Below are 12,221 nucleotides of genomic sequence, written 5' to 3'. Positions count from 1 at the left end.
CTCCCTTTCAATGCTGTGTCACTGATAATGGATTCACCTAGTGGGTATGCGCGGACTTTGCGTCATTCAGCTCATTCAGTTATGCGAGAGAGGCCCAAATACACACAAATGATAAAAGTCAAAAGACAGATGTTAATTTCTCAAAATAAGTGGTTGCGTTGTATACCACCCACCTCTACTCTATCCCAATTTATTTAATAACTTGCTCTAATTTTAAGTATGCAGGTGCTGTACATGCAAGTCTTCAAGCCACCATGTTAATAGCTTCTGCTCATGTGCCAGAATTTCCCTTCAAGCGTAACCTCGTTATACTACATAGATGTAGTTGACGGATGCGTAAACAGTTTTCCCATTTAAAGTGGTATTAGTCCATCTTCACTGTTATCTGATTAGTACATCCATACGCAAGCTTCGCTAACCCAACAGTGTTTATTTAAATGCGTATTACTATTCATAAAACTTTATTATTAACTTGTTGGTGAGTTAAACTAGCGGATTGCTCCAAACAAGTCTCTTTCTGGGACCTTGCTCCATCAATATCGTCCTCATACAGTGACATACAGTGAGACCACTAAAGGTCTCTGCCTGAACTGCAACGAAGCCTTGGCAAGTTTTTTCTGGATTTTGCAGGCTAAGGGCTCGAGTGCCAGAAAAAATAGCATCGGGGATAGGGGACATCCCTTTCTAGTGCCCCTTTTCATTGGAAAAGCCTCCGATATCCACCCATTGACTTGGAATCTAGTCACAGGCTCAGAATATAGAAGTTTGACCCGTTTAAGTAAAAATGGCGGCATGCCCATCCTTTGCAAAACAGTAAACATATATCCCCATGGTAAAGAGTCAAAGGCTTTTGCTGCATCTAACAGCACTGCAACCACCTGAAAGTCGGACTCCAAATAATGCAATGCTGCAAATATACTTTGTAAGTTGTTGGCCGTGGACCTCTGGGGCACAAACCCCGACTGATCAGGAAGTACGAACTTCGGCACCAGCAGCTGCAGCCTAATAGCAATCATTTTCGCTAGAATTTTAACATCTATGTTTATAAGGGACAGAGGCCTATAGGAATCAGATTTATTGGCCTTTTTCTCAGGATTTAACAGGGTGATAATAAGTGCTTATTTTAGTGATGGAGGCAGTTTTCCCTTTTCATACGCTTCGGCATAAACATCCAGTAATGTAGGTGCTAGCTCATCAATGTAGGTCAACACCACCCTGCCTTGATCATCCACATCAGAGCTTATCATGGTAAATGGTACACCTTTTTTTACCAGGATGAACACACTCTGAAATATGAGGAATATGAGGCAGCTACCCTCACACCAGCCCACCAAGCCCCTACATTTTTTTTCAGTGACTTTTGGTTAAGTGTGTTTCCTGCAAAAAAGCGATTTGTACATCCAACCTATCTAGATAAGCCAAAACTGAGCAAATCTTCCTGGGGCTGTTGAGCCCACGTAGGTTCCAGTTAAGAAACTTTATAGTACTTCCCAGACCTGAAGCACATCAATATCACAGTATACGTTGCCTGACCATTCCACACATGCCAATTGCCTAACACTGAAAAAAAAATGTCTTTACAGAGTTTTTGCCTTTACACTTCCTTTCCCGCCCCTACATCGCACCACCCACCTCAGCACCCCCAACTTGCTAAAGACATCCCTTATTAACAAGAACAATCCCCCCCAAGAAACAGAATGACCTAATGAACATACAGGTTACTCCCATTGGTGAGCGCCAGAGTGCAACTTGCCTCCCAATGGACCAGGAGGTGGCCGATCAGTCTTATATTAAATGTTATATTATCATATTTATCTTTCTAGGACTCAAGCTCAGCTATGGAATTGACAGCACATTTTATGTCTATGCAGCACAACTGAGAATAGCGTCTCAACAGGCATCCCACCCAAACATCCCCATATGTCACGTCACACTTCTTTCATAGAGTGGGCCCTATGGTTACAAATTACTGCTCTTCATCGTCTGGGTCTTTATGAGATTCACGCCGCTGCCTTTTCAGTGTGTTGGTCTGATCGAGAGCAGCCTTTGGGGTGGTTAATATCTTAAAGGCACCCTAATGGGTGATTCTAAGGCGGTCTGGATACAACGTGGCATATGGAATGCCTTCTGCCTGTAGCGAGTTTCTTTACAGCTCCAAATTCTCTCCTTGCGGCCTGTACTGCCACCTCAAAGTCTGGGCCAGTGTGTTGCCCTGGAATTGCATGGTACCTTTTTCTCACGCCACACATAAAATGGTGTCACGGTCCCTGTAATTCAATAGTATGGTGATAATGGGACGTGGCATTGCTCCTGGGATCAGCTGCGGGGCCAATGAGCGGTGTGCTCGATCTATAGTCAGGACTGAGGACAGACTCTCAGCGCCGAAGATGTCTCTAAGCAATGTCTCTACAAAGGTCTCCCTTTTGCTGGTATTGGTGGATTCGGGCGGCCCAGTAATTCTGAGGTTGTACCTTCTCGAGTCTTCAAATTAGCGCCAGGACTTTTTTCATGTTTAAGTATTGAACGGAGAGTAAATTTAGTTCGTCCTCAGTATAAGAGACCCTCTGCTCAACCTCCCCAATTCTGGTATTTTGTTTTTCTAGTTTAGCTGACATGTGGTCCATTCGCAAACTTAAAGCATCAATCTTCCTAATCTATGGACTGTAAACTACGCTGTATCGCTAAGAGCGTTGCTTCCAGGGAGGGGGCAGCTTCCCATTGGGTATCGGCCTCTGAGTCTGACGCAGCCTGGGACTCTGCCCTGCTGGGTTTCCTCATCTCAAATGTGAGGCGTGGTTGAGACTTCAGTTTTCCCCATTTATTTTAAAGTTAGCCATGCTTATATGCCAAACTATTGTAACACACTGAGTTTCCTATTTTCAAATGTTGCTGCACACTATGCGTCAGTCTCACAGGCCAATTTAATCTATATCTCGCACAGTGCATTCAATATGTTGTAGGCCCCCCGCCCCTCTATTTACAGCTTTTCCTATATGTTAGGCTTTGCTCCCTGTTATCAAAAAGGAAGGGAGGTCTCCTTAATATTCCAGTTTGGGAAAAGGAGAAATATGTCAAAACAAAGGTAAAGTCCCTGTGTATCCAAAAATGGAAAAAATCATATGTTACCCCTCATAACTCAAAAAGCCAATTTAATAGCAACCATATATCCAAAGGTACAAATAACAGTATGATAAATTCAAAAATTTAAAATTGTACAATTTATTACATACAAAGCATTATATGATATAAAAATACAGTGCCATACAGTAAGATTAAAAACTGTGCCGATTCACATCTTGAACAATAAAGTACAAATTGTATAAAAATGTGTCAATTCACATAAAGAACAATAAAATCTAGGTTGTCGACGCAGCGTTTCGTTTTTTTGTTATAACACCTTCATCAGGACACAGTTCTATTTAAAGAGAAACATACAATTAGATACATACATCATGTTGTTATTTACAACACTTTTTCTTAAACTACAACATTAAGGTGTCCATTTTTTCTAGAACATAGTCAAAAAATGTTTTTGTTGTAGGCACTTTTGCTTCTTTTGTTATATGTGTTTATAGACAGTTTCTTTAGAAGTAATATGGCCCCATATAACTCAAACCCATATAACAAAAGAAGCAAAAGTGCCTCCAACAAAAAAATGTTTTGACTATGTTCTAGAAAAAATGGACACCTTAATGTTGTAGTTTAAGAAAAAGTGTTGTAAATAACAACATGATGTATGTATCTAATTGTATGTTTCTCTTTAAATAGAACTGTGTCCTGTTGAAGGTGTTATAACAAAAAAACGAAACACTGCGTCAACAACCTAGATTTTATTGTTCTTTATGTGAATTGACACATTTTTATACAATTTGTACTTTATTGTTCCAGATGTGAATCGGCACAATTTTTAATCTTACTGTATGGCACTGTATTTTTATATTATATAATGCTTTGTATGTAATAAATTGTACAATTTTTTATTTTTGACTTTATCATACTGGTATTTGTACCTTTGGATATATGGTTGCTATTGAATTTGGTTTTTGAGTTATGAGGGATAACATATAATTTTTTCAATTTTTGGATACATAGGCTTTGCTCCCTGGCCACCTTATACTCTAGCAAAAATTCCTGGGTATAGTCGTTTTTCCTGTGCCAGTCTTGGTTTCTGAATAAGCAGAGGTCTCTTAATGTACATTTTTTATTCCTATACTTCACCCCTGAAATTCCTTTTTCTGTCGACTTAGCTCTCTTTGTGCTGTATTTCAACACTGGACTGTACTTATCTTGCCGTGCTCGCTAGTCTGGAGGAAAGAATGTCAACTAATTCACCCGGAGCTTTCGGTGAGCGCATACAGTGCTCAAGAATAGGCCTCCCTGCAATACCTGTCCACGTCTTTGAGCCGGAGAACCCCTGAGTTCACAATTTTCTCTCTGTCAGTTACCGTGGAGGGAACTCACATGTGCGTCTCAGCAGTGCTGCAGTTGTACACCCCTGTACGCTCCGCCTCCAGCCCCGCCGCCCAGGCACTCCAGCGGTTCCTTAAGGCCACGGCCCCATCCCAAGCCCACACCCAACTCTGCAAACACACATCCTGGCCCAGCCACAAGCCCACTCACCACCCTCGTCCTTGGTACCGCCACTCAGGGCCTGGCAGGGTTCAAACCGGGCAGGACTCTATGGGACTACAACAGCTGCATCTCCACAAGCTTCTCCCAGCGACACAGGCATGTCTCTTCTGCTGCAGGTTGCACAGCTCCACTCTGGGTTCACCTCCAACCGGCAGCATGTAATGGTAGGCTACAGTCCAATAAGCCTCCGATCTCTAACTCACTCATCACTCGCTCTGATACCTGACATGTTTGGATCTAGGGGCATATTAGCAAGGGCAATATCGCCACTTTAGCTGGACTTTTTCCTGCTAAAACGGAGATATTCTTATCGCCCTATCAGCAAGCTGTCTCTAACAGAAGTTAGCGACAGGTGTTAGGCGATAGCGACTGGTTTGGGGCCCGCTTTGCATGTCAGCGAAATGTATCGCTAATGACATGCAAAGTGGGCGTACCCAACCTGTTAGCGACTGAAAGCCGTTGCTAACACAGCTATCGCCTATTAGCAATACCCGCGACGCAATAAAAAAACACGCACTAACTGCGATTAGCGCCAGGATTTTACACCTGGTAAAAACCTGACTTAGCCATATTAGTCAATGGGAGGTGGATTCTACGGCTAAGTCCCCACCTGCCTATTAGTGAGATTTTCCTTAGTGATAGGATTTTTATCGCTGGAAATCTCACGTTAAAAATGGATTTTGCCGCTATCACTGGATTTTATATCGCATTGGAGATAAACATTGGTAATACTGCGTTATCTCTGCGATAAAATACAGCGATAGACAATAAAAAAATTCATGCTAAGCAAGGTTTGCGATAATTATCGCAAGTTGTTGCTAATAGGCCCCTTGTTCTCGCTATGTGAAACTCTAAACAAAAAACCGAAGGTCTGGAAGGTGGATTTGGAATGCAAATCTCAAACGAGGGCAGCAGAATGGCTTGAAATGGGCGTAAAACCAATCACAGTTTCAAGTGATCCTGCAGCAGTAAATAAGCTTTTTCACTTTTTCCTTTTACTTGTGATTGCCCACAGCTTTTAACATACATTTAAAAGGAATGATTCACAAACAGCACACCCAAACAAATCCTCTGATTATAAATGTACACATCATATTCAATCTTAATAATTTTGTGTAACTTCATTCTTCAGTAGAATACAAAATTGATTTTCTTTGAAAAGGAATTACAACATAAAAATAAAAGAGAAAGAAGTGGCAAATTTATAAGAGGCAATTTATGTAGTTTCTGAGTTGAGTGAATATCAGATTTCCCTTTTCCTAGTTCCTGGCTCAATTCGGAAGCCAAAGGGAAATGTAACCCCTATGCCTACATTTAGTAAGATTCTTACCAAAGGGCTTTACTGCTAAACCTTGACCAGACTTAGAAATGTGAGAAATGCAAATGAAAAAAGAAAGGTGTTAATTCTTATTCTTTGCTCTCCATTAGGTGGATGGCTGGTAGGAACATAAAGGTAATCTGGTTTATCCGAAAGCAAAGCCAGACCAAAATGGCTCATCCAAAAGACATGTGTGAGCTTGTTTTTGTTTGCTAATTTGAACTGGTTTTTGCCTCCTGCTTTTTCTGTCTGTCAGTGTGAGCTGTTTTGATTCTGGATTTTAACGGTAAGTGGGGGCTGATATTTGTCTGCCAGTGTGAGTTGTTGTTGTGGCCAAGGCAGGCTGGTATCTTCAAGGTTAGCTCATGTGACTTGTAAGACCAGAGGCAGCTGACTAGAGCAGTTGACTGTTGGAGCAAATTGATGTTCCCTAGGATGCACACATTGCCTCTATCCTAAAATTGTTTCTGTTGATAATGTTGTTGATAACCCCTGTTAAGGGATCTCTTAACATGCTGTCCTTATTAGCACAATGTTACTAGACCATTTTGTTTCTAAATACATCCCTTAAAAAGAAGTGTTCAGAAACAATAACACTGTGTTTTGTGAGAAGTCTAGCATTGTAAGAGGACTTTTTGGGTCAAATATTAGCACTGACCTGTTGTTTCTCTTTGTGGGGCTTTGGCAAACCCACTCATTGCCATTGGCTGTTAGCTGCAGTATCCATAAATGCTGGCTTCTTATTGGTCTATTACTTCAATTGTCCCTAATTTGTGTGGCTCCTTCCTCCCATGGCAATTTCACTAATTGTTTCTTTTAATTGTCCCGCAGGAGGATGCCGTGCCTAGTTTTATTTTTGGTACTTCCCCTGAGTCACCCCTCGCTACTCCCCTCTGCCGTCTCAACGTCGCAGTTTCTGCTGGATATATATCTTTTTTTTGTTCATTGGTATTCCTAATTCGTTTTAATGATGATTCCATGTATTTTTTTATTTTTAAATGCACAGTTTTACAACTGCAGAGACTCGAACCCGGTTCCCCAGGTCATCGGCAGTTCCAGAGGTTACACCACAGTCTCTCTCTCTCCTTCCTCCTGTTTTACTTTTGCTTGTGAATCCTTCTCATTGCCCCTCGCTGTCACTTAATATCCCCGTGCAGTCCCCTCCCCCACCTCCACTACAGTATAGTTTTAATGTGCCTGCTTCCTTGCAGGACAGCACAAACTGGATTGTTTTTCCATGGTGTGTGACCAAGCTCATCAATCGACTACAGCGCATACAAAGCGCCTCGGCACGACTGATCCTCGATGTACCACGACACAGCCACATAACCCCCATCTGAGAAACCTGCACTGGCTCCCCGTCAACAAGAGGATATCCTTCAAGCTCTTCATCCACACACACAAGGCACTCCACAAGACCGGCCCAGCCTACCTCAACAGACGGCTCTCCTTCTACACCCCCAACCGCCAGCTATGCTCCGCCGACCTCTCACTCGCCACCGTCCCGCGCATCCAAATAACAACCACTGACGGGAGATCCTTCTCCACTTTAAGACATGGAACAACCTCCCACTGAGCCTATGACAGACCCAAGACCTGCTGACCTTCAGGAGGACACTAAAGACCTGGCTGTTCGATCAGTAGGGCCCCCCTATGGCGCCTCGAGACCCTCACTGGTATGAGTGCGCTTAACTAATGACTGATTGATTGATTGATTGTACTCTTTAATGCTGTGTCATTATTACAGTACAGTGTACAGGCGCTCATTGGGCAGTGCAGTCCCCTCCCCCCACCACAACCTTGTGATGCAGAGCACTGGGATTTATTAAGACAGTCTGTGAGTTCTCACCGCCTTCCCTGCACCCGAGCATATGTGGCACCACCTAAACAATAACAAACTGGAACGGGATTTGGTGATAGATTTCCACATCGCCTTGTGTGAACCAGTCGTTAACATGCGTAAAAAGGATGTACGTCATAGTTTGGTCTGAAGCCTTTAATTCTTCTGAGGAGAAATTACCCTGTGCCCCACCCTCCATCACGGCTTGTGATGTTTAGTCCTTCAGCACCCCTCGCCGTCACTTTTAATTTAGCATTTTGCTGTATTAGCCCAATGCCTGATACATTCACACATGCTTGCTCGGTAGCACCTTCTTCTCCTACCCCCTTCCCTACTCCCCTCTCCCTCCAGGGCTCTCTTCTTTCCATCGTTGCTCCCCCATCCGTCCAGGCCTCTCGTCCCTCCCTCGTTGCTCCCTTCTCCCTCCATTTGCACTCCCCTCTCCCTCCATTTGCACTCAGAATTGATCGCCCATACTCTGAGAAATGCAGGTGTTAGTTGGCCGAGCCTAGGGTGGCAGCGGCATTGGCATGTCCCTTAGCAGCACATGCATTGCTAGGGCTCGGTGCTCCCTCCACCCCTCCAGCTATCAGCCATTCTCAGAGATACGGTCAAGGCAGACCTCACTAGGCACAGAGGGTTTCATACACCCACCCCAAACTAACGTCAAACTACCTGTGTTGTATTCATTTACTTATTTGTCATTATGTGTTTTGTGACCTGCGTTGCCAAAGCTGACTCAAAGGGGGTTGCAGCTGCACGAGTCAAGAATGCTCTGGATTTCAAGTGGCTGACGTTGTGCTTCTCACTCCTGAAAGTCAAAACAATGTTATTTCTTGTGCCTCCCTCATTCCTCCCCTCTCCCTCAGGCATCTCTTCCGCTGCTGCTCTCCTCTCCCTCCAGTCCCGGCATCCGCCCCCACTCCCTCTAGGCTTCTCTTCCCTCCCTACCTCAATATTCCACTCTCCCCCAAGGCTCCTCGTCCTCCCGCCAGGCCTCTTGTTCCTCCTCTGCTGCTCTCCTCTCCCTCCAGTCCGGCATCCTTCCCCACTCTTTCCAGGCTTCTCTTCCCTCCCTCCCTGCCTCAATATTCCACTCTCCCCCAAGGCTCCTCGTCCTCCCGCCAGGCCTCTTGTTCCTCCTCTGCTGCTCTCCTCTCCCTCCAGTCCGGCATCCTTCCCCACTCTTTCCAGGCTTCTCTTCCCTCCCTCCCTGCCTCAATATTCCACTCTCCCCCAAGGCTCCTCGTCCTCCCGCCAGGCCTCTTGTTCCTCCTCTGCAGCTCTCCTCTTCCTCCAGGCCTCTAATCCCTCCCCTCTCCATCCATGTCTCTTGTTAATTCCTTTGTTACTTCCCTGTTCCTCAAGGCTTCTCGTCCCTCCCTCCCTCATTGTTCCACTCTCCCTCAGGGCTTCCCATCCCTCCCATGCTCCTCTATTCTCCCACCAGGCCTCTCGCCCCTCCTCTGCTGCTCCCCTCTCCCTCCAGGCCTCTTGTCTTTTTACCTCCAGGATTGTAGTCCCTTCCTTCATTGCTCAACTCTCCCTCCAGGCTTCTCGTACCTCCCTCATTGCTCCCCTTTCCCTCTGCTTAATTTATGCTGGTGGGTGCAGCTCCCAAGATAATGTGTTGTATGGATAAATAATTTTAAGGTCCTAAAGGCGAGACTAATTGCTTTGCAAATACTTGTACACCTCGTACAAAGAGAAGACAGCAAACGCCTTTTCCTGTGAACAATTATTAGTATTGAGAAGCAGCATTATGTCATCCACACAAAGTTTTATCTTCCCCATCCAGTGGTAGCTGGTAAGTTTAGGAGGGAGGGGATGGATGGGACACAGACATACATACACACATACACATAGAGACTCACAGCCATGCATTCACACGTGCACACACACACATGCACAAACACATCCATTCACAAGGCTCATTACCAAACATTCATTCATACACGTATGCACGATCACATGCATTTAACATTAATTACAAAGAAAAACACACACTTACCAGCAGCTCTGCCTTGGAGGCCCCAGGAGGCATGATACTGTTGCCATCCCTCATTGGCTGCAAAGCAGCAGTTCCAACCTCATTACAGACTGGGATGAGGTCAGTAAGACTGCTGACCTCACCCCACTCTGTGATAAAGTGTCACTGATTGACACCAGACCCTGAGTGCTTCAGGGTTTAAAACTTAAGCGCCCAGATGCGAGCCAATCAGTGTCTTTACCCTACATCACTGAGGGGAGGGCCTCAGGGGCCTATTCTGAGCTTAGGAATTCACGCCCATGATGGCGCGCAGGATTACCAATTCAATTTACCATACTCACCTGGGCCCATAAACATTCACACATTGAACCTGTAATCCAAACGTAACATCCTTCCTATCAGAATTTTATTCACCGTAGGACATACACCTATACACCATGACTTACCAAATCCTTGTCACTTGTGCTTTAAATCCTAAATCTAAGGATCAGGGAGTTAGAATAATAGGTATCAATTTGACATTTACCGTAATGAAATAACCACAGACTCGGGTTTGTTTTAAACACTTTTATCTATGTGATATTTTGTGAGTCGACAGCCACAATAGAGAAACTAAAGACTTTTCGAGTAAGAAAATAATAATATTGCAAGACTTTAAAGTTATAATTTTAGACATTGGTGCCTGGGAAAGGTTAGAAAGGGAAACAGAACAACGACATACCACACAGATTATATTTACTTAGAATAGTGCGAGGACCAACCCTGGCCACGGGCTGGGACCAGAAAAAGGGCTCCCGACTAATCAGGTGCCAACAGGACAGGTGCAGGTCACAACAGGTATCCTCAGCTAAGTGCAACACCAGCGTCACACCACTCTCTGCGGCTAACACTCGGACCCCGAATGGGTGAACGGATCTTCTCCCTCAGTAAAAATCCCGTCCAGTCCTCTGCTCTCGATTCTCCTTCAGCATATGCTGGGTCAGTGACAGGTCTGTGATAAGTCGTACAATCTAACTGACTATACCTATCTTAGCTATACTATTTTCCAGGACTATGTACCACCCCCCCAGTATTGCAAATCTGTGTATTCCCTTTCTTTTGATTGGTCAGAAAGGCGAGGAGAGGTCATCATAACATACCAGTATGAAATCATTTTCATTCAATAAACTTGATCAATGTGCCCGCCCATAATTTACTTTCCCATGATTTTATTCCACCCAGCAATAATTGTTTCAATATCATCTACAATGTATTTGAACAGTTCATATCTCTTCTTTTTGTGGGGTCATTCGGTCAGTTTCCCAGGAACATCACGGGTAAGATGAGTTTTGGCAGATATTCAATGACACTGCTCGAGGTCTCCCAGTGCTCCCAGCACATGCCCAGAAGTATTTTAAATATGGTGATTCGAGTCTCCCTTCAGGCTCAAATACGAGCTATTAGAGTCAAAGAGAGACACGTTAAAATGTGAAAATAAATGAATGCACTGTATACCACTTATTTCTACTCTGACCCCATTAATTTATTTTCACTATAGCATTAATAGTTAAGCAGGACATACAAAATTTAGTTTAAGCAGGAGCATGTGCATAAATGTGTGAGACATGAGGCGGCCACCTTGGCACTAGTGCGCAGCTGCAAGAAATTCCCACCAAAGCAAAATATACGTCACGCCACATAGATGTGGCAGACACATGCGCAGAATAGTTCCCACGTTTTTGGAGGCCATTTTTAGACACTTGGATTGTGTTAGTGGAAAGCACATAGGAAAGCTTGCCCTAGATACTAAAATGTCATGAAATGCAGGTTTTAGTATACACAAAACATGTTTATTAATAAGTTACATATTATTTCGAGAGGATTTAATTCGAGCAAGTTTCTTTACATATGAAACCTTGCTCCATCACCCACAGGAACTGGGATTTCCTCAGCCCAATAAATTTCAGCTCAGGCATCCGGGAGCCTGCACCTTGAGTGCATGTCTGGCTCCTGGCTACGTGACCTGAAAATTAACAGTGTCTGTCAGGATGGCCTTTGTTCAACCTGACAGACACTTTTCGTGAGGGGCAAAAGGTTGGGAAGGAGAGGCCCCTAAGCACCAATGGACTGGCCCCATCTGCTGCATAGGAGGGTAAATATCCCTTTTCTTCCTAAGTGCAATCACTAATGGCTCAATAAAAATAAGCAAATACAACCAAAAAGAGGGGACCACCCTGCCAAGTTAACACAGCAGACTTGTATTTTACAGACCTAGGTTGCGTTAACTATATTCTTTGCGTCAGCGTTCTCCTACATTTATATCTCAACCTCATAATCTGAAACACCTTCAAGACCACGAGGTTGAAGGCCTTCCCTAAATGCAGCAAAAGAGCTACAGCAGGGATATTATTAATGGAGAGATAATCCAGCATCTCAACTAAATAATGTGTGTTAGTCCCTAC

Source organism: Lissotriton vulgaris, chromosome 3_1, assembly GCF_964263255.1.
Source record: "Lissotriton vulgaris chromosome 3_1, aLisVul1.2, whole genome shotgun sequence".
Lineage (NCBI taxonomy): Eukaryota > Metazoa > Chordata > Amphibia > Caudata > Salamandridae > Lissotriton > Lissotriton vulgaris.
Note: the sequence above shows the minus strand (reverse complement) of the source record.